The sequence below is a fragment of the Anolis carolinensis genome, unplaced genomic scaffold (genome assembly GCF_035594765.1).
Source record: "Anolis carolinensis isolate JA03-04 unplaced genomic scaffold, rAnoCar3.1.pri scaffold_12, whole genome shotgun sequence".
Lineage (NCBI taxonomy): Eukaryota > Metazoa > Chordata > Lepidosauria > Squamata > Dactyloidae > Anolis > Anolis carolinensis.
The window spans coordinates 9,438,265-9,461,970 of record NW_026943823.1 but is presented as its reverse complement, the minus strand read 5'-3'; the positions used below and the strand labels follow the sequence as shown (position 1 = coordinate 9,461,970).

The window sequence follows — 23,706 nt, the reverse complement described above, 5'->3', positions numbered from 1 at the left end:
TCTCTCCTTCTCCCATCATCGGAGGTCGCAACGACCATCCCAACGCGACTTACTTTATGTACCGGGTCCTAGAGAAGTGCGCTTGGAAAGGACCAGACACAGAGCTTTTTCTATTTCTGCCCCTGCCTTATGGAATGCCTTGCCGCCCTATATGCAGAGGCGGTCCTACAATGAGGCGAATTAGGCAGTCGACTGTGGCGCAAAACATATGTGGGCGCAGTCGAGACAGCTTTTTCTGTTGATTTGTTGTAAAACATGATGTTTTGGAGCTTAGTTTGTAAAATCTTAATGTAATTTGATGTTTAATAGGCTTTCCCTTAATCCCTCCTTATTATCCAACATTTTCGCTTATCCAACACTTTTAATTTTCAGTGATTGATTTGGGGTGGGGGGGGCGTCACAATTCTGTTCGCCTACACTTGAAAATTACCTAGGGCTGGCTCTGCCTATATGAGAGCCATGCGTGAGTTAGGGCCTTTTACCCTAGCACTTAAGACCTGGCTTTTTACTAGAGCTTTTGATCTATGTTAATTTTATCAATATTTGAATGTATGTATTTTTATCATTTACAATTTAGCTTGTAAATCGCCTAGAGCATCTTGGATGGAGGGTGATTAATAAGTAATTAGATGATGATGATGATGATGATGATGATTTTTTTTTCTCATCTCAGGAGCAACCGGAGTTGCTTCTGGAGTGAGAGAATTGGCCGTCTGCAAGGACGTTGCCCAGGGGACGCCTGGATGTTTTTGATGTTTTACCATCCTTGTGGGAGGCTTCTCTCATGTCCCCGCATGGAGCTGAAGCTGATAGAGGGAGCTCATCTGCACTCTCCCCAGGTGGGATTCGAACCTGGCATCTTTCAGGTCAGCAACCCAACCTTCAAGTCACGAGGCTTTTATCCCCTTGGCCACCAGAGGTTCCAAGATGATGATGATGATGACATTAAGTCTAATTTTGTCCAACTCTGGGGGTTGGTGCTCATTTCCATTTCTAAGCCAAAGAGCCGGCGTTGTCCATAGACACCTCCAAGTCATGTGGCTGGCATGACTGCATGGAGCGCCGTTACCTTTCCACCCATTGATCTACTCACATTTGCATGTTTTAGAACTGCTACTTTGTCAGAAACTGGGGCTAACAGCGGGAGCTCACCCCGCTCCCCACATTTGAACCACCAACCTTTGAAATTGTTCTACATTTTAAATATTGTATTTTTTCATATTTTTTTTGATAAGATACGTGCAGTGTGCATAGGAATTTGTTCTTCTTTTTTTTTTCAAATTATAGTCCGATCCTCCAATAGTCGGAGAGACCTGGCCCTTGGCTTAAAAGGTTTCGGGATCTCTAACTTAGATAGATCATATTGCATGTGTTCCTCCAACTGCTTGCTGGTATGGTATCTAACATAACCACAGCTCGATGGGGATCAGAGTTATTGGTTTGTATGAAAGAATCCAGCCTTCAAACTGAAAACATTAGAGTTGTGCATGGATTCGTTTTCTTCCGGTACCTTCGGGAACCTATAACGATAAGAGCCCTCCCGGTACAAAAACCCATTCACAACTAAATGGGAGCTGAACTCGATTTCTCCTCTCCTATTCAGCATCACAGTTGAATATTTTTGATTTCCTTTATTTTTCTGATTCTTTTTTATTTAATTGGACTGACTGGGATTTGGGATTTGAAAGATGGTGGGTAGGGTGCATGCATGTGCGTTTGGGGGCTTGGAGATGGAGTCACCCTTTTAGCTTCTATTTCTCCTTCCCTTCTTCTCCTCCAGAAAATACTTCTAAAAGATAATAATTGTTATTAATAATAGTAATCCCAGGAAAGAAAAAGATAAGCTTACATCTCCTCTAGAGTAGAAAATAGAAACAACTTGAAGGAAGCAAAACTCCAAGCAGAAAGAATATTACAGTCAAGAGGGAATTTTTAAGGTAGTCCAGGAAGGATAACTCCACTGAGCTCCAGATCATTGCTCTTCCTTCCCTGGGCCTCCTTAAAATGCCTTGGAAAGCTGTGTGGTTCACACGCCTGCCTCTCCTCAAGAGTAGAACAGCTTTAAGAAGCAGTAAACCCAGTCTCCTCCTAAATAAATCTGTATAACTCACAGATTTGATTGTGACTTTTGCAGATCAAATGTTTGGATAGATGCACTGTATATACTCGTGTATAAGCCAACCCAAATATAAGCCGAGGCACCTAATTTTACCACAAAAAAACCTGGGAAAACATTGACTTCAGTATAAGTTGAGGGTGGTAAATTTCAGAAATAAAAATAGATACCAATGAAATTACATTAATTGGGGCATCAGTAGGTTAAATGTTTTTGAATACTTACATAAAGCTCAAATTTAAGACAAGACTGTCCAACTCTGATCAAATCATGATTCTCATCTTCTTCAATGTAAATGTGCTTATGTATCCTTTTAATAATAATAGAGTAAAATAATACATGTAATAATAATAACAATAAATACAGGAAAATAATACATGTAATAATAAATAGAGTAAAATAATAAATGCAATAATAATAACAATAAGATCCGAGTGAAATAATAAATGTATTAATATTAATAATAAAATAGAGTAAAATAAATGTAATAGTAGCAACAATAATAGAGAAAAATAATAAATGTACCATATATTCTCGAGTATAAACTGATCCCAAATATAAGCCAACCAAGACCCTCACCCGAGTATAAGCCGAGCGGGGCTTTTTCAGTCTTTAAAAAAGGGCTGAAAAACTAGGCTTATACTCGAGTATATACAGTAATACCCTCCAATTGCCCTTATCAATCACATTTGCCATCTGAACCACTCTCTGGTTTTGCTTGTCCACAAGTGCCTTGCTTTTCATCTGTTACGTATTGGAGGGCATGCACACTGTTGGAGAGATTCTGACTACTGTAGAGTTAAACTTTTGATTTACATGGGTTCAAGTTCCGCGCAATTATTTTTGAGGCACACGTATAGGCACACGTTTTACATTTGCAAAACTCAGTTTTGTTCAACAGTTCATCAGACTCAGTTCAATTCTATGCAATATTATCTTCCATGCCTGCAAAACTTGGATCAGTTCTGTGCAAGGTATTAAAAGTTTAAATGCTTTTCAATATCCTCTTATCTTCAATCACTGATCGGAGATCAGCAGAAGAAACTTGCGGTTAGATATGAAACTCTCACCAGCCTCCTTGAGTTTGTGGCCAGAACTTCCCTATCCTTTTCTTTCAAAGCATCCTAGATCTATAAAACATGACAGAAGTCACAGATCTATAGAAGGCGTCTTTAAGGTTATGTTGCTCCATGGATTCCTTTTCAAGCTGTATACTACTGCTAGAATAAACTCACACCAGCTAGAAAAGAACATCTGCAAATAAGCTTACTGAGGTTTGTGTCAAAAGTGCTGTTTCTTTAGTTTGGAGTGTTCCTCTTTGAATACTGTTTTGCACACAACAGAAAACATAAAGCTCAGCGGAAAAAAAATGGAAAACGAGATTCAAGTGGTCTTTGGAGAGTCTTTCTCTACCGTGATTGTGACAAGTATGATTATGATTATGTATGGGCACTTAAGCTTCAGACAATATCTCTGTGTGCAGGAGGGCCTCGTGTTTACACCTTAGCAAATCACATGTAATTCTCAGGAATAATTGGGTTTGCAATTATATGTGGAATCCCAGTTCCACACAATTTTTTTTGCTGCTTCTTATTGCTGCGTCTTGTATGTTGCTATCACAGATCATAGGCTGAGCTGGTCACTCAATAGTACATACAGAATGACACCCCATCTCCCCCATATCCATGGGATTGGTATCTTGTGGTTTCATTTATCCACATCTGACAAAAAAATGCCCTCTCCAGTAGTATTTTTGATCTGGGGTGCCAAAAGATTGGTTTTCTATCAGCCCATTATGAGGGGGGCTTCCCAGGCTCCCCTTCCTGTGTGCTTTAAGGAGGTTTCTTGTAACCTGCTGTTTCTTTGTACTCTAGAGGAGGCGCTCAGCTGCAGGCACTGGTAGGCACATGCAGTTTCCGGGCCTGCATGCCACACAACACTCTCTTTCCAAGGAGTGCATGTGTGGCGTACAGGCCCTGAAAGTGCATCTGCTTGTCAGTGCCTGCAACCGAGCGCTGCTCTAGAGTAAGAATTTCTTACGGTAGAGGAAGCGCCCAGCTGCAGGAACTGGTAGGCACATGCAGTTTCTGGGCCTGCATGCCACACAACACGCTCTTTCCAAGGAGTGCATGTGTGGCGTACAGGCCCTGAAAGCGCATCTGCTTGTCAGTGCCTGCAACCGAGCGCTGCTCTAGAGTAAGAATTTCTTACTGTAGAGGAGGCGCCCAGCTGCAGGCACTGGTAGGCACATGCAGTTTCTGGGCCTGCATGCCACACAACACTCTCGTTCCAAGGAGTGCATGTGTGGCATACAAGTCCAAAAAGTGCATCTGCTTGTCAGTGCCTGCAACTAGAGGAGTGCCTACTCTAGAGGAGGCGCTCAGCTGTAGGCACTGGTAGGCACATGCAGTTTCTGGGCCTGCATGCCACACAACACTCTCTTTCCAAGGAGTGCATGTGTGGCATACAGGCCCAGAAAGCGCATCTGCTTGTCAGTGCCTGCAACCGAGCGCCGCCTCTAGAGTAAGAATTTCTTACTCTACAGGAGGCACCCAGCTGCAGGTGGCACTGGAAGACACCTGTGCACTCTCTCCCAGGCTACACCATGCCAGCCAGCCATGCACTCTTTCCATTCCAGGCATTTTAAGGAGGCTTCCCACTTCTAGGTAAGGAAGAGCTATGACCTCCTGGAAAAAGAGAGTAGTTTTCAGGGAATGAGGGTTTACTTTTTGTTTGCTGTGGGATTAATAAAAAAGATTAAACTGTGATGCTGAAAAGCAGGCTTGAAGCCAGGATCGGCTCCCATTTTCTTTCACGACAAGCTGATTTTTGTAATGGGAGGTGGGTTCCTGTTATGTGGACTTGAAGTATTGAAATAAATGAAAGAAATGGGAGAAATTGATTCCGTGCACAACCATATTCTTTAGGTGTGTTCTGTCAGAATAATTGCAGCGCAGCAGTAGTTGGATGGAGTCAGTGAACGCAGAATGAAGAGACCCAGAGACGTTAGTAAAACTATATACAAAGTTTTACTATATGCAGTAATAATCAAGACAAACAGACTTGCAGATAATGGACACAAGACTCTCACTCTCAGCAGACAGCACTCGACTCAGAACAGAACAGAACTGATGCAATCAGTAATGCACACACACTTGTGTCTGGACACTCCCCAGTTCCAGCCACACATCAAGGTCATCACAGCTTCACAGCAATTAACTCTTTCCAGACTATAGCACACTCTGGATGATGCAATCAGTATGCAATACAGAAAAGACACACATTTCATTTAAACACTCAATACACAAATCCCACATTAACATGGTCTACATCCTCCAGGATGACCCTGTGGCAGTGATTCTCAACCTGGGGTCCCCAGATGTTTTTGGCCTTCAATACCCAGAAATCCTAACTGCTGGTAAACTGGCTGGGATTTCTGGGAATTGTAGGCCAAAAATATCTGGGGACCCCAGGTTGAGAACAACTGCCCTATGGTATTTTTGGATCAAATGTTCTTTAGTTAAACAGGTCATAATTATATATGTATATGATGCAGAGGATACATTGCACCAAGTCCTTTGTGGATACAGGATTTGTACTGTACGATCTAAGATACATATGGCTACAACATATCCTCTTTATTAATAACGATTGCCAATTATGTCACACGTCTTTCTGGGTCACATGTGTCTTTGCTTTCATGTATGAAATGTTGGAAGATATGTTGTAGCCATATTTCTCTTCGATTGTACAGTACAAAAGGCATTCAGAGATGGAGACCTCACCATCTCTCTAGGAAATTGGTTCTGTTGCCAAGCTGCTCTTACTACCAAGAAGTTCCTTGTAGTGCTCAAGTGAAACTAAATCTATAACTAAAGACTTTTACACCTGTTCCTTCTTTCTCTGGCAGGAGAAACTAGTCCTGTACCATCTACAGTCCTTGAGATATGTAAGAAGACATTCATGTCACCCTTGGTCTTCTCTTCACCAGACTAATGTATTGCTATTTCCTGCAATGAATAGTTCTCCACAGCAAAACAGATCAGAGAAAGGACATTGGAGACAGTTTTATACAATAGTTATCAATCCAGAGAAACAAATGTGCAGCAGATATCCAGTTCTATTCTATGGCCATCAATGGAAGCCTAGGCAAAAAAGAAAGCTCTTAGCTTGGCACCCAAGAGAACTTATTTGCCCACCCTTCTGTATGTGAAACATGCAGCAGGACATTACAAAAAAGGAAGACACAGAGGCCCCTTTTGCCAAGAGATGCACATGCCATCCCTTGATAAATTTGGCATCTGTTATGTTGTGCCAAGTCGCGAGGACATCTTTGACACTCCTTCACATCCTTGGATTTCTGAGCAGGTGGAGACGGGTGATAAAACTCTCTCCGTGGCTTGGTAACACTCTACAGAGAGAGCCAACTCATACTGACAACCTTCTTTCACCATGGAGTAGAAGTCTGGTTGTTTGTATCATACTGCCCAAGCAGTAGAAGATTTCTTAAAACATTTTTTTAATGTGAATCATCCAACACAATTGGTAACAATTTCAATGATGGCTCATTCATTACATCCTTTGCACTTAAAATAGGACAATAACATTGGGTGGGGAACAAAAAAAATACCGCAATAATAATATTCCCATACACAAACTGAGCTGGGCTTGAAGAAGTGCCAGGCTGTGGCACAGGCTGTTGAGCAACCAGCTGCAACAAATCACTCTGACCAAGAGGTCATGAGTTCGAGGCCAGCTCGGAGCCCCGTGTTTGTCTTGTCTTTGTTCTATGTTAAGGCATTGAATGTTTGCCTTATATGTGTAATGTGATCCTCCCTGAGTCCCCTTCGGGGTGGGAAGGGCGGAATATAAATACTGTAAATAAATAAATAAATAAATAAATAAGAAGTGGTGTCACACTAATGTTTTCATGAACATATGCCAAACATTGTAGAATCTGGATTCAGCTTGGGCACATCTTGGCTTGTTGACTGGAAGCTGCAATGTTCCTTGGAGGAGGGCCATTGGTGTCAGTGGGAACTATAGCTGTTTGTGGAGGTGGGAGGTTGTCTGTGTAAGTGCACACCTCAGCCACATACACACATACACATTTTCATTTTTATTATGTGTATATATGTGTGTGTGTATAGGTAAAGGTAAAGGTTTCCTCTGACGTTAAGTCCAATCGTGTCGGACTCTGGGGGTTGGTGCTCATCTCCATTTCTATGCCGAAGAGCCGGCATTGTCCGTAGAGACCTCCAAGGTCATGTGGCCAGCATGACTGCCGTTACTTTCCCGCCAGAGCAGTACCTATTGATCTACTCACATTTGCATGTTTTCGAGCTGCTATGTTGGCAGAAGCTGGAGCTAACAGCGGACGCTCACTCCACTCCCTGGATTTGAACTTGCAACTTTTCGGTCTGCAAGTTCAGCAGCTCAGCGCTTTAACACACTGTGCCACCGGGGGGTCCTGTGTGTGTGTGTGTGTGTATGTATATATATATATATATATATATATATATATATATATATATATATATATACCGTGTTTCCCCAAAAATAAGACAGTGTCTTATATTAATTTTTGCTCCCAAAGATGCACTAGGTCTTATTTTCAGGGGATGTCTTATTTTTCCATGAAGAAGAATTCACATTTATTGTTGAACCAAAAAATGAACATTTATTTTATACTGTACAGTAGTTGTCATCACAAACCAGCATGACCAGGCAAACTGTGAATCATATCTATAATTTCTTGTTACTACCAATATTTCCATGTACAACATTCTATGGTACGTACATTTACCGATCCTGCATGCTCCGGTGTTCTGTTCGGTGGGCATGCTTCCAAACAAAAACTTTGCTAAGTTTTACTTTCGGGGGAGGCCTTATATTTAGCAACTCAGCAAAACCTCTACTAGGTCTTATTTTCTGGGGATGTCTTATTTTAGGGAGAACAGGGGGTATATATATATACAGTAGAGTCTCACTTATCCAACATAAACGGGCTAGCAGAAGCTTGGATAAGCAAATATCTTGGATAATAAGGAGGGATTAAGGAAAAGCCTATTAAACATCAAATTAGGTTATGATTTTACAAATTAAGCACCAAAGCATCATGTTTTACAACAAATTTGACAGAAAAAGCAGTTCAATCCGCAGCAATGTTATGTTGTAATTACTGTATTTATGAATTTAGCACCAAAATATCACGATATATTGAAAACATTGACTACAAAAATGGCTTGGATAATCCAGAAACTAGGATAAGCGAGGCTTGGATAAGTGAGACTCTACTGTACACACACCCACACACCCACACACACACACACCCACACACACATATATACGTACATACACACACATACATACACATACATATACATCACACACCCAAATACATGTGAGGATACCCAGGCACTTGATTTAGCCAAGGAAGGTGTTGATATTGTGCTAATCTCTCGCAGTATAGTATTTGCTCCATATCGTAGCAACCAGGAGTAGCAGAGACTTCCCGGGACGTGGAGGCAAAGCCAACTGGCTCAACTATTGGCATCTGTGGTTTCTTTCTTTAGCAAACAAACAGGCCTCCCCCTCCGCAGACCCTCGGCAAGCGCCTTGGCGGCTTCGTGTGTCTGGTGCCACCTCCTTGCGCTTCTCACAATGCGCCTCCACCCCGCCAGCAGCCACTGCCTCACACAGCTTGCTGTACAGGGACTCCATTAATCCTGTATTTCCTAGATGGTATCGAAGTCACAGTGGGTTTCCACAGAAATTAATTTGTCCTGACAACAGGCCTAAAGATTGGAGTCCAGGGATCACTTGGCACATTCCCTTTAAACCGAGCACAATAATAAACAGGAGGCAGATAAGGACAGTTCTTAAAGACCACACAGAGGAGAAGCACGGGGTAGACTTACACCTCGGGTATTGGTGGATCCCTCCGATAAATGCCGAGCCATGAGCCCCATGTTAGATAGGGAAACAAGTCTAGATTTATGGGTAGCAGCAGGGAAACACATCTCATGTAAAGAATATACATCCCTTGCTATTTAAAGCCATGAAACCACAATTTCCAAATTGCCACAGGGAGCTGAAGAAAAGAGGTTCCGACTTTCTATACTTTATGGGAATGCTTAAAAAATCTTTACTATTTTTATCAGATTGGTAGCCTAGATATTGTTTTTTTCTTTCTTTCTGGGGAAACTAAAGCCTACAAAATATTATCTTTCTTAACACATAAATCTAAGATATAGTTTGGAAAGACGGACAGTTGCTTGAATAATTCCATGTTCAGTTAGATGGGGTGAGGAGAGCTTACTATTCTTGAAAATACAGTAGAGTCTCACTTATCCAACACTCGCTTATCCAACGTTCTGGACTATCCAACGCATTTTAATCTTGGACATTCTTAAAATTTTATATAATGTGATTTTATTTTGTAATGGTATCTGTTTTATATGAACTGTTGTTTTGTAGATTGTTTTATATGAATTGTTGTTTTTACATTGTTTTTAGGCCTATTTTTGCCTATTTACTGTAAGCCGCTTTGAGTCTCCTCGGAGAGAAAGGCGGGGTAAAAGTGATGTAAATAAATAAATAAGTGATGTAAATTTTTGTAGCTGATGTTTTCAATAAATCGTGATATTTTGGTGCTAAATTCGTAAATACAGTAATTACTACATAGCATTACTGCGTATTGAACTACCTTTTCTGTCAAATTTGTTGTATAACATGATGTTTTGGTGCTTAATTTGTAAAATCATAACCTAATTTGATGTTTAATAGGCTTTTCCTTAATCTCTCTTTATTATCCAACATATTCACCTATCCAACTTCTGCCAGCCCGTTTATGTTGGATAAGCGAGACTCTACTGTATATACAAGTTGAGTGTTCTTTATAAGCAATACTTGGGAGGAGAAGGGATTTAAACCTGGGATTATTTTTCAGATTTTGGAATGTCTATACAGTATTTGCATAGACATATAGAATAATGGATCATGGAAATAGGACCCAAGTCTAAAGATGAAATTAATTTAGGTTTCATATACACCTCGTATATATATTTTTTCGTGTCAGGAGCAACTGGAGTTGCTTCTGGAGTGAGAGAATTGGCGGTCTGCAAGGACGTTGCCCAGGGGATGCCCGGATGTTTTGATGTTTTACCATCCTTGTGGGAGGCTTCTCTCATGTCCCCGCATGGAGCTGGAGCTGATAGAGGGAGCTCATCCACACTCTCCCCGGGTGGGATTCGAACCTGGTCAGCAACCCAATCTTCAAGTCATGAGGCTTTTATCCCCTAGGCCACCGGAGGCTTCTACATGTATATACTAGCTGTGCCCAGCCACGCGTTGCTGTGGCGAAGTCTGCTGGTATGGGAAATAAAGTATTGAGGTATTGGTGGTAGTTAAGGTAAAGGGTAAAGGTTTTCCCCTGATGGAGCTTAGCCTTCTAACTGGCAGCAATTGGATAAAAACAATTATTCCTCTCCCTCTAATTAGGACTTTATTTTTCTTTTCTTTTTGTTGTATGAACGTAGAGGCATGGATGAGGGGTTGTGCTGCCAAGTTTAGTGTTTCTGGGATGTGTAGTTTTTTTGTTTTGGCCTAGGCCGAAATTTCATTACCCTTTTATATATATAGATGTATCCTGAATATAATGTTATACAATATTTTAATAATGTGGTTCACGAAACAAAGTTTGCATACATTAAACTACAAGAAAGCAAAGGTGTCACTCTCTCAGCCAGTTGTGGAGTATTTCAGATTTTGGAATTCCAGATAAGGGATGCTCAACCTGTACCTGTTAGACTTGTGCTTTCGGAGGAAAACGTTGCCTCGTTTCTTGTTCCAGCTTTCGTTGGGGGGCCTCGATCTGTTTTTTTTGGAGCTTCCCAAAATCAGGAGGGTAGATATTTGTTTTTGGTGTGGGGTCCCAAAAAATCAGACAATTATTTGGGGGTGTTTCCCACCCACTGACTCCCCTTCCCCATGTGCTTTAAGGAGGCTTCCGTTCTTCTTACCTGGCACCTGCTCTGTAGTAAGAGTCGCTCAGTTTCAGGTACTGGCTCCCGAAAAAGCGGAAGACACAAAAGAAGCGGTAAAAACTAATTCTGTGTACATGTCTAATACCTGCATATCGATATCAGTATATCTACATTGATGTTATTGTATTTTTTATCTTATTATTTTTATTGCAACTGTGAGGGGTGGGAGAGGACTTTCAAAGCTTCTTGTGACAATAATGAAACAAGTGAATAATACAGTAATTGACAACGGACTATTTTTGAACAAGACTTTGTAGCAATAATTACTATTAATGTCAGTAAGTAAACAGTAGAGTCTCACTTATCCAAGCCTCGCTTATCCAAGCCACTGGATAATCCAAGCCATTTTTGTAGTCAATGTTTTCAATATATCGTGATATTTTGGTGCTAAAGTCGTAAATACAGTAATTACAACATAACATTACTGCGTATTGAACTACTTTTTCTGTCAAATTTGTTGTATAACATGATGTTTTGGTGCTTAATTTGTAAAATCATAACTTATTTTGATGTTTAATAGGCTTTTCCTTAATCCCTCCTTATTATCCAAGATATTCGCTTATCCAAGCTTCTGCTGGCCCGTTTAAGCTTGGATAAGTGAGACTCTACTGTATTATCTTCATGAATGTTTGCTTCTTCCGTGGATAATTGAGTGAACACACCCACACATACACAAGCACACTTTTATGCACATACAGTAGAGTCTCACTTATCCAACATAAATGGGCCAGCAGAAAGTTGGATAAGCGAATATGTTGGATAATAAGGAGGGATTAAGGAAAATCCTATTAAACATCAAATTAGGTTATGATTTTACAAATTAAGCACCAAAACATCATGTTATACAACAAATTTGACAGAAAAAGTAGTTCAATACGCAGTAATGTTATGTAGTAATTACTGTATTTACGAATTTAGCACCAAAATATCACAATGTATTGAAAACATTGACTACAAAAATGCGTTGGATAATCCAGAACGTTGGATAAGTGAGACCCTACTGTATACATAAACATTTTATACTTACTTATTTAACTTTCCGAGGAAAGAGACCTACAGTTTATTTTTATGTAACATAATCCCTGTATGGGTAACCTAGAAGGTTTTAATGCTTTGCTATTTGTCACTGAGGAATCTCAGCATTTGAAGAATTGTGATTTATGGGGTTGTCAATAAAATCCATTTCAGCAGATTTATGAAAATGCCGTCATAATATTGTGAACAGTTACCAGAGGGAGAAAGAAAGAATGTTGCTTAACTTTTCACTGCTCAGGCACAGAAGTTATAAAATGGAAGGTGGGGGAGAATAGATGTAGCGCAAAGAGGCAAATTTAGAAACAGCAATATAGCTTAAGGTACGAGAAGAAAATCTCTCTCTTCCAGCCATTCACCCGCATTGCAAAAGTGAAGCTTTTTTTTAAAGCTTTCAATGACCAAAACACATTAGGAAATGACAACTGAGAGAGGAAAATGCAATTCCGATGAAAGGAATGTGTAAAACTGCTTGGTAGGAATGGCTTCTCTACCACTATGTTCTTCCACAATAAAAAATTAGCTGCATAACATAATTTAACATAATAGTCCCCAGCTCAATGATGACAAAAAATGACTGAGCACATTACAGTGCTCGGAATATCTACGAGCTTTGGATAAGTAATACTATTAAAGCTGTGAATCTACAATGCCCAAGGGAGGGGGAATGTGTGAACCGATCCAGCCGCTTGTATTGTTCCAAAGTAGTACAGTAGAGTCTCACTTATCCAAGACTCGCTTATCCAACGTTCTGGATTATCCAAGCCATTTTTGTAGTCAGTGTTTTCAATATATCGTGATATTTCGGTGCTAAATTTGTAAATACAGTAATTACAACATAACATTACTGCGCATTGAATTACTTTTTCTGTCAAATTTGTTGTATAATATGATGTTTTGGTGCTTAATTTGTAAAATCATAACCTAATTTGATGTTTAATAGGCTTTTCCTTAATCCCTCCTTATTATCCAAGATATTCGCTTATCCAAGCCTCTGCTGGCCCGTTTAGCTTGGATAAGTGAGACTCTATTGTACCTGTTCTTACTGTGACAAAAATACATGTTCTATTGATAAATACTTGCAAATGATTCTTCATTTTGAAAAGGAGATTCAGGGAGGGCATCTTTTTTGACTGGAAACATTGGTGCTGATCTGGGGGGGGGGATCCCTGGAACAGCATCAGCAAAGTCTGCACAGCAAGAAAAAATATATATATATACACACACACATAGCTCTTCTCCCCCAGGGGGACTCAGAGCAGTCTTACACAATGGCAGAAATAGATGCCACATATAATAAAACAATTAGTAAAACCAAACAGTCATAAAACACAATTAAAAGCCGGTATCCAAATCCAATATTTGTGTGTGTGTGTGTGTGTGTGTGTAGGAGCCCCTAGTGGCGCAGCAGGTTAAACTGCTGAGTTGCTGAACTTAGTGACCGAAAAGTCGACGGTTCAAATCCGGGGAACAGAGTGAGCTCCCAATGTTAGCCCCAGCTTCTGCCAACCTAGCAATTCGAAAACATGCAAATGTGAGTAGATCAATAGACACAGCAGGAGCTCACTCTGGGGAGCAGGGTGAGCTCCTGCTGTTAGCCCCAGCTTCTGCCAACCGATGCAGTTCGAAAACATGTGAATGTGAGTAAATCAATAGGTACTGAACTTGGTGACCGAAAGGTCGACGGTTCAAATCCGGGGAGCGGAGTGAGCTCCCACTGTTAGCCCCAGCTTCTGCCAACCTAGCAGTTCCAAAACATGCAGATGTGAGTAGATCAATAGATACAGCAGGAGCTCACTCTGGTGAGCAGGGTGAGCTCCTGCTGTTAGCCCCAGCTTCTGCCAACCTAGCAGTTCGAAAACATGTAAATGTGAGTAAATCAATAGGTACCGCTCTGGCGGGAAGATAACAGCTCTCTAGGCGGTCATGCAGGCCACATGACCTTGGAAGTGTCTGCGGACAACTCTGGCTCTTCAGTTTAGAAATGGAGGTGAGCACTAACCCCCTCAAGTCGGACACGACTAGACTTAATGTCAGGGGAAACCTTTATCCTTAGCTTATGATATAAAATATATCCAATACAGAAAAGAAAACTAGAGTCCCAGATAATATATGAAAACCCTACTGCACAAAGTCCTATATATGAAATAGGGCCTGACCTGTCTACCCCTTCCCCTGTTTATCCTTGCCACCTTCTCCACTGTGCTTTATCTATCCAGTATGCTTTATATATTTGATTGGAGTGATTTTGTATTATTTGATGCTCGGTGGAGATAAACAGTCAATTTTGGGGTATGCTTTCTGCCCCCTCCGCCCCATTAGAATACAAGCCTACGGATGTTTCGCCCCGCCTGCTTCCTCCGCTCTGATTTCCCCGGGGAGCCATTATCATGCGGCTCACACCGGCAGTCACCTACGCAGTTGAACTTGCTATCAAATAACCTTCAAAATGCTGCTAGTTATTATGTGTCATAGGCCAGATTTATGATAAACTAACTTTGAAACAGGGTTGAATTTTCTGACTTTGTTTTGTTTTGGTTAACACATTGCAGTGACTGACTTGGCTTTAATTTTTAATGGCTTTGTTTTCACCCATCCCTCTTGTGTGCTGGCTTCTAGAATGGCTTTTCTCCTCCCCTTGCTCTTCTTAAATGAGATTGCATGATTAGATGTTTAGCCCAGTTTTTAGCAGGAGCAGGAATGGAAGAGCCCTGGGTCTTAACCCTAACCAGTTGCTCATTATGGGACTTAAATGCCATATTTGATGGTCAAATGGGTAAAAAAAAGCAAAGCAGGCATTGTTTCTATAGCTCATGGAGACCAACCAGTACATCAAAAGGTCGGTAGATGCCCGAAAAGATTTGGACTGAGGCAAAAGGCTTGTTAACAGCAAACACAAGATGTGTTATTGATGTTTATTTCAAGCACTCTAGAAACTGGAGCCGCCCTACCAAGAGTTTCTAGGTCTCAGGGCCTTCTTCTCCAGTCTTCAGGGCAAAGAGGAGACATCTTCCGATAATAATAATACACTTTATTTATATTCTGCTGTATCTCCCCGGAGGTCTCTCCGGAGGGACTCAGAGCAGATTACAGAACACATATATATAAGAGAAACATTCAGTACTTTTTACACAATGACATACAATGACACAGGCAGAGATAAAGGTCTTCTCCCTTTTTCATCTCTGGCGTCTGGAGGCAATGCTCAACTCTGGCCATGGGGAGGTGCTCTTGTTCCATCTTTCCATGCCGAGGAGCCTGTTATCCGTAGATATCTCCGATCATGTTGCCGACATGTTTTGCATATTTTCACGGTGTGTCCTTATACCTTCCCGCTGAGACAGTACCTATAAATCTACAAACATTGCATGCTTTTGGACTGTTTGGTTGGCAGAACCTAACAGTTGGCCACTGCCAAGACACTACACTTGGCGGCCCATCATACTCGGAAAACAAGAGATTGCTTATTATTTTATTATGACACAGCAAACAAGATAGATATGCTGGATTTCGTATCACAAAATCACAAGTCGAACACTTCCCAAGTGTCTAGGACTATGTGATGTATTTTCGGATGATGTGAGCAGATCCCAGTAGGGTGGCCTTTTGCAGTTGGCAGATCGTAATTTTGTCAATTTCTATTGTTTCCAAATGCCGGCTGAGATCTTTTGGGACGGCACCCGATGTGCCGATCACCACCGGGACCACCTGTACTGGTTTCTGCCAGAGTCTTTGAAGTTCAATCTTGAGGTCCTGATGGCTGAGTTTTTCCTGTTGTTTTTCGTCAATGCGACTGTCACCCGGGATGGCAACATCAATGATACAAACCTTTTTCTTTTCCACAACTGTGATGTCTGGTGTGTTGTGTTCCAGAACTTTGTCAGTCTGGATTCGGAAGTTCCACAGTATCTTTGCGTGCTCATTCTCCAATACTTTTGCAGGTTTGTGATCCCACCAGTTCTTTGCTGCTGGGAGGTGGTACTTGAGGCATAAGTTCCAATGAATCATTTGGGCCACATAGTTGTGCCTCTGTTTGTAGTCTGTCTGTGCAATTTTCTTACAGCAGCTGAGGATATGATCAATGGTTTCGTCAGCTTCCTTGCACAGTCTGCATATTATTATTATTATTATTATCATCATCATCATCATCATCATCATCATCATCATCATCATCATCATCACATCTCTCCTTATAATACACTTTATTTATATTTATTTACATTTCGCCCTTCTCCCCTAGAGGACTCAGAGCAGATTACAGTATTTACATACATAGGCAATCGGTGAGACACACAAACACAAAGGCAAGGCTTCTCCTCTCATTTCTGGCTTTTGAAGGCGGTGGTCTCTGGAAGGTGCTTTTCTCCATTTTCAAGCCAAGGAGCCTGCATTGTTACTTCCGGGTTGTGTGGCCGGCAAGATTGCTCGGAGTGTCTCTTGCCTTTTCTTGTCTGAAACTGTGCCTATTTATCTACTCACATTTGCATGTTTTTGATCTGTTAGGTTGGCAGGGAAGTTAGGGCCAACCGTTGGGAGCTCACCCTGAGCAGCGGCTTTGAACCATCAATCTTCCGGTTGCTAGCAGCTAGCAGTTTAACCCGCAGTGATACATTGCCTTGAAAAATAGATGTATATTTGGGATGTCAGATCTCAAGCTCTAGCCCTGAGATTCCAGAGGTCATTCTCCGGGTAGGAAACAGAGCTGAAATGCTCCAATTTTGGTGAATACAGATGTAGGCAAGAGAAAAGAGTGATGTGTGAATTTCCAGTTAGGAGAGCACTAGCTTGCTGCAAATTCCAAGATTTCATAGATTTTTTAAAGACCTCACAGATATAAAGTGGTAGAACCACATCATCATTATATCATTTTTAATGCAGAAATGTCATTTTCTGCACAAAACCAACTTCTGTGGGGGTTTTTTCAGGTAGGGTCCCAAACTGCATATAATTTTTGAAAGATCTGCCATTTTCAAAGACTTTCTCACTGTCACAAGAACATTGCTAAAGAAATTCACTGCTTCCTTTGAGAACTAATTCAGTTAAGAATTGCAGCCTTTTTCCAGATATCGCTAGACTGCTGATCCTGGCAGCCCTAGACTGCATAGTCAATACTGAAGAATGCTGGGAATTGTAGTTCAGTTACATTTGGAGCTCCCAGTGGGGCAGCGGGTTAAATTACTGAGCTGATGAACTTGCTGACCAAAAGGTCGGTGGTTTGAATCCAGGGAGCAGGGTGAGCTCCTGCTGTTAGCCCCAGCTTTTGCCAACCTAGCAGTTCAAAAACATGCCAATGTGAGTAGATCAATAGGTACTGCTCTGGCGGGAAGGTAGCGGCACTCCATGCAATCATGCTGGCCACATGACCTTGGAGGTGTCTACGGACAACGTTGGCTCTTTGGCTTAGAAATGGAGATGAGCACCAACCCCCAGAGTCAGACGCGACTTTCTTGAGCTGATCTTCTTAAGAAAACCATGTCCATCCTTCTTGCTCTCCTTCAGAGCTAGTATGTCTTTTTCACAGCACGGTTGTGCTTTATTCACTCCCCTATCCAACACTTTGCCCAAAGCTAACTCGAAGCGTCGTTCTGTCAGCTGCAAGATATAGATATATTATTGTCTTAATTACCAGTATTTCTCCTGCTGCTCATAATTCTGCTAGCTCCACCAAAGAGCTCTTCGGAGACAAGTATGACTTCCTTTCCCCCCCTTTTCTTTGGGGACTGAAAGGTTGTCAGATGTATGAATGATCTTTGCGGCAGAACTTTTGACAATATTCTCCATTGAGAAGACTTAGCCCAGAAGTCTAAATTTAGGTGAGCATCATTTATTGGAGTGTTAGAGAAGAAAGGGGGGGGGGGGGGGAATCGTGTTGTCGAAGGTTTCCATGGCCAGAATCACAGGGTTGTTGTGTGTTTTCTGGGCTGTCTGGCCATGTTCCAGAAGCATTATCTCCTGATGTTTTTCCCACATCTATGGCAAGCATCCTCAGATGTTGTGAGGTCTCTTTGAAACTAGGCAAGTGGGGTTGATATATCTGTGGAACGTCCAGGTTGGGACAAATAATTTTTGTTTGTTGGCCTCAAATGGAGAAGAGTCCTTTTTCCCACCCTGGACATCATTCCACAGATTATAGGTACAGTAGAGTCTCACTTATCCAAGCCTCGCTTATCCAAGCTTCTGGATTGTCCAAGCCATTTTTGTAGTCAATGTTTTCAATATATCGTGATATTTTGGAACAATTGGATTTAGCAACCTGGCATGAGGTCACGAAGAGTCGGAATCGACTATGTGACTGAGCAGCAGCACGTGATGTCTCAGGGACCTTTGGCCCATGACCCGCAGCTATCATAGATCAAATTTGGGCTTTTTTCCATCTCAGCAAGATTCTGTTCCATTCCAGATGTCCCCTGTTGACATTTTCGTGCCAGAGCCAATTAGGGACGCCCTTGAAACAGAGCCTGTTTCCCCGGAAAGCTTGGTGTTTGATAGGAAGGCTTTTCTCAAAACACATCGCTCCCAAAAGCAGTTTTTAAGGCGCAGCGGGAGATTAGCTGAGAGAGACGATTGTGACTAAACCGTTTCCCTTGGGAAGTTTCGGGGAGGCAGGCATCTGGTACGATGTTGAAACAGCTCCATTCTCTGGGGAGATTTGGGGAGTTAAACACCTGTTGGGGGGAGCTCTTGAACTTCCATAAAAGTTCCGCACTGAGCTTTCCCTACCACGGTGTCAACGTGACAATTCAAAGAAGAACATCGACTCTTGTTCCTGACCTTCGAAGCGGCCCTCTGGTGCGCTTCCTCACGAGTAGACCAGGAGTTGCTTTCCACTCCTTGTCAAGTTTGGTCTGCGTTTCAGATCCACCACGAAATACCTTGCCTAGCCTTGAATCCTTGTTCTGGACTTTACTTCAAGAATCTCCCTGTGAAACCTTGCTCTTTCCCCACTCAAACTTCCAAAGAGTTTGAGTGTGTTTCGGTTATTTGGATTATAGACTTTGGACTCTAATACTGGACATATAACTTCATTATATTGGACTAATTTTGATCTTCTCTAAAAGGTCAACTGCTGGATTATATACTCTGCTCATTTTTGTTTAGAACTTTTATTGCTTTAATAAAGATATTAGATTGTTTATTGGCTTCCGTGTTGGTTTCCAGGGTTCGCACTGCTTAGGGGTGTTACACAGCAGCACATTCATCTTCAACATCTCTAATTCACATAGTTTCAAGGATAAACCAATATGTTCTCCAACACCCAAGTTCTCAAGTTAAATTTGCCACAAGTTTGGAAATGATCCTGTAAGAAAGTTTTTTTAAAAAAATTACCCGAATGGTGAGAAAATCCTCAAAGAAGCCCCATATGAACACATTTCAGTGAGCCAGAAATGTAGTATTTGGATCATCTCTGGAGATGTTACACGAAGTCGTTCAAAAAGACATCAAAAGCGGTCCCTGTAGGACCTGTGCAACGCAGCTTCCAGCCTGGCCCGGTCTCTTGCCCCAGCAGCGTCCTGCTTTACAGTCCCCTTATTCAAAGGGCTGTCAAAGGTCAATTCTCTTTTTGAAAACAGTCAGTCCGGGTTGGTTTAAAGATAAAGAAGCCTAAGAGGGGAGATCAGGGGCCTTGAGGCTGTCCATCAACTGAGCAACTGAACAGCACGACGAGTCACTTGGTCACAGTCTTCGCCACAATGATGAAACATCTTGTATTTCCATTCATGTTGGAGAAATTATTCTCCAGTTTGCCTACATGCATATAAATCAGCACATACAGATTTCATGCAATTCAGTGTCTTCTTGTTTCCTCTATTTTGGGCCATTCATTTTTAATTTGTTTCTCCCTTACCACCTAGGCTTCAGAAGACAGACAACAGTTAACCGTTACCTATGTTCCTTCTCTTCCTTATCTCTAGGCTTCCTCTGGTCCTTAGAGTTTCACATGAAAGTGGAGATCTACTATAATAAAGGATCTTCTAAACCAGGTTTGGGCAAACTTCGGCCCTCCGGGTGTTTTGGACTTCAACTCTCACAATTCCTAACAGCCGGTAGGCTGTTAGGAATTGTGGGAGTTGAAGTCCAAAACACCCGGAGGGCCGAAGTTTGCCCATGCCTAGTTTAGAAGATATTATAGTAGGTCTCCACTTTCATGAGGGTTACGGATACGGGATCTCCATGAATGTGGAAAAAACATGAATTTGATATATATATTTTCATTTGAGAGAACATCTCTCCAGAAATCACTGGGTCCATCAGCACAATTTTATAGCCAATATCCACTCCAGTATATATGTGAAAATCCTTCAAATACTTGGTGAATGTATCCTTTTGACCTCTCATTCTTGTTACTTGATTTCTTCCTATCAGCGTTCACAACCATACATATAAATGGGAAATATGATGGCATGGATTCAATAATATATCTCGACACTTCAGGATCTTGTCTAGTCCCTTCACCGCTGGCCTTCCAAGTCCTTGTCTTCTCCTAAGTAAAAGTTTCAGTCAGTAAATATGGAAATATCTAATGGCTCCAGTGTTGGTGGTGAATTAGGGCTAATATATACAGTAGAGTCTCACTTATCCAACATAAATGGGCCGGCAGAATGTTGCATAAGCGAATATGTTGGATAATAAGGAAGCATTAAGGAAAAGCCTATTAAACATCAAATTAGGTTATGATTTTACAAATGAAGCACCAAAACATCATGTTAGACAACAAATTTGGCAGAAAAAGTAGTTCAATACGCAGTAATGCTATGTAGTAATTACTGTATTTATGAATTTAGCACCAAAATATCATGATATATTGAAAGCATTGACTACAAAAATATGTTGGATAATCCAGAACGTTGGATAAGCGAGTGTTGGATAAGTGAGATTCTACTGTATATATAATATATAATATATATATTGATTGACCAGAGCCAGCATGCTGTAGTGACTTCAGTGTATGGCTAGGATTCAGGGAAACCAGGGTCCAAATCTCAGAAATCTCCAAAAACGTATTGTTGAAGGCTTTCATGGCCAGATTCACTGAGTTGCTGTGAGTCTTTCGGGCTGTCTGGCCATGTTCCAGAAGCATTCTCTCCTGATGTTTCACCCACATCTGTGGCAGGCATCCTCAGAGGTTGTGAGGTTTGTTAGGAACTAGGCAAGTTGGGGTTATATATCTGTGGAATGTCCAAGAAATCAGTATTTACTAGCAGAAGGTGAGCAACTACCTGTCGCATATCTCACCCTTATATTCGCTCATGTTGGCCAACAGTAATTACTAGCAGAAGGTGAGCAACTACCTTTCCCATATCTCACCCTTACATTCGCTCACATTCACCAACAATATTTACTAGCAGAAGGTGAGCAACTACCTTTCCCATATCTCACCCTTATATTCGCTCACATTGACCAATAGTATTTACTAGCAGAAGGTGAGCAACTACCTTTCCCATATCTCACCCTTATATTCGCTCACATTGACCAATAGTATTTACTAGCAGAAGGTGAGCAACTACCTTTCCCATATCTCACCCTTATATTCGCTCACATTGACCAATAGTATTTACTAGCAGAAGGTGAGCAACTACCTTTCCCATATCTCACCCTTATATTCGCTCACATTGACCAATAGTACTTACTAGCAGAAGGTGAGCAACTAACTGTCGCATATGTCACCCTTACATTCGATCACATTGACCAACAGTATTTACTAGCAGAATGTAAGCAACCACTTGTCCCATATCTCACCATTACATTCGCTCACATTCACCAACACTATGATGAGTTGGTGATTCAGATGTGGCCGAAATGTCAGGAGAGAATGCTTCTGGAACATGGCCATACAGCCAGAAAAACTCACAGCAACCCAGTGATTCCGGCCATGAAAGCCTTCGACAACACTATGATGAGTTGTTTCTCAACTCAGTAGATATGCTCATGAGTACTTTTGCTAATGAGTAAACTGGACAATCCAAAAACAAACTCACACAAACAGACATTTCTGAAAAAGTAATCATAGCTCAATGTAATGTGATACAATCCTATACGTGTGTACAGTTGGCAGACATGGCAGCCTAAATGAGAGTGAGCGTTTGAAATGTGAAGAACAGAAGCGTTTCATTAACTAATTTTCAAAACGTTATCTCTCAATTTCCCCCCAAAGGCAAATTTAGGAAAAATAGAAGAGGGACGAGGGATCAGGATTTGAAATTATCCCCGGGTTTGGTGCACCGTGGATATTTTCCCCCTGATTACTGCTACATTGCTCCCGAGATTTCTTTTTTTGTAACATTTTGCATGATTGTTTTCTGTAATTTGTTGAGGATTTATTTTGTATTGTAACTAGTTACACGCATTAACTGGCATAGATAATATCTTTTGACCAGCTTTGCTGGTAAATCACTGGGCTATGTAATTGAGTTTTGTGGGGAAAGATGCATTATGATCTCGAGAAGAAATAAAAGGGGAAAAAAACATTTCAGCACTTCCCTTTTCTAAATGCTTTGGTGGAGGAAAATCCAGTTGAATGTTTCTTTTTAATTTCGTAGTTTATGTGGTTCCCGCCCGTGCTTGTGGAAGTTCAAATGAGGAAAAGATATCAACAACGTCAACAGATGGCCTCTAATTGTAAATGGCATGGAACAAAGACGTGAAAGATGAAGATACGAACACTTGGATTCATGAATACTGGCCTTACAGTTTCAACACTCTTAAGAGGAACAGGTAAGGACTGTTTTGTATACTGTTTGTTTGGAACTGAAATAGTTCCAATGTACTTTTTGGGATGTTCTGATTGTTTGTTGATGTAAGCATTGCCTTTTTGCAGAAAAATGACAACTCTTCGTTTTGATCATCTATATATATAAAAGGGTAATGGAATCACGGCACCGGACAAAACAACTAAACTATACGCCTCACAACCTCGAAAATTGACAGCACAACCTCTCATCCATGTCTCTACATTCATACAACAAAAAGAAAAGAAAAATTTAAGTCCTAGCCACAGCAACGTGTGCCGGGCACAGTTAGTTATTGTATATACTCATGTTGAAGCCAACTTCATGTATAAGTCGAGAGCACCAAAATTATGGATTTTGATACAACCCGTGGATAAGTTGAGGGTCATTTTGCGGGGCAAGGAAAGCACCAAATCCAGCATCGTTTCCCCATCAAGACATTCAAGAAGTGGCGCCAGAGTGGAGAGGTTATATGGGTTGTCAAAGGCTTTCATGGCTGGAATCTCTGGGTTGCTGTCAGTTTTCTGAGCTGTCTGGCCATGTTCCAGAAGCATTCTTCCCTGACGTTTCACCTGCATCTATGGCAGGCATCCTCAGAGGTTGTGAGGTCTGTTGAAAACTAGGCAAGTGGGGTTTATATATCTGTGGAATAATGTCCAGGGTGGGAGAAAGAACTTTTGTCTGTTGAAGGCAAGTGTGAATGTTGCAATTGATCACCTAGATTCACATTGAATAGGCTTTCAGCTTCAAAGCCTGGCTGCTTACTAGCTGGGGGAATCCTTTG

General features: G+C 41.3%; 1 long non-coding RNA gene across 1 annotated transcript in view; it reads left to right on the top strand.

Annotated features, from left to right (window-relative positions):
* LOC103279452 (uncharacterized) overlaps positions 1-23,706 on the top strand; it is a 146,616-nt gene that overhangs the window by 43,978 nt on the left and 78,932 nt on the right. Inside the window, exon 3 of the long non-coding RNA XR_010001077.1 lies at positions 22,734-22,908. This is a non-coding gene — a long non-coding RNA (uncharacterized LOC103279452). The remainder of the gene's footprint in view (positions 1-22,733; positions 22,909-23,706) is intronic.